Source organism: Leuresthes tenuis, unplaced genomic scaffold, assembly GCF_036924035.1.
Source record: "Leuresthes tenuis unplaced genomic scaffold, fLeuTen1.0.hap1 SCAF_7, whole genome shotgun sequence".
Classification (NCBI taxonomy): domain Eukaryota; kingdom Metazoa; phylum Chordata; class Actinopteri; order Atheriniformes; family Atherinopsidae; genus Leuresthes; species Leuresthes tenuis.
This window is the reverse complement of record NW_027325361.1, coordinates 16,084,234-16,084,732: the sequence shown is the minus strand read 5'-3', so window position 1 is coordinate 16,084,732 and position 499 is coordinate 16,084,234.

Below are 499 nucleotides of genomic sequence, written 5' to 3'. Positions count from 1 at the left end.
TTATTTGTCCTATTTTAGCTTTTTATTTTTTTTTAGTAAAACTGCTCAGTCTAAAAAAGGGGTTCAGCCTTACAAGTATTTGCATTGACATCAGAATGTGTTTACTGAACAGCAGAGAATTGTTTTTTCAGAGCATTTTTGGGAATAACAGATTCCTGCTTGTTTTTTGTTTTGTTTTCAGCAAGACCACGAGAATATGTAGCAAGGAGAAGCAGGGTGTTACATGTAGAAATGGGGGTTTAAACCACCCAAGGTTGAAGGAAAAAGCCTGTTGCCATCTGCTGTGCAGCGCAAGCTAAATCCTAACAATTTCATTGGGATTATAGCAAGTGAGTAATCCAGCTTTCCTTTAGGACCAGAGAGGAGAGATTACCCTTGAGGATTAGCTCCCTGCAGATAATAAACTTTATTAAAACGCAATCGGCTTTCATGGGGCTTCTTCCATCCTCACACACACTTGGAAGTGGGCTCTGCCAAGGGGACCCACAGGACTGGTAAG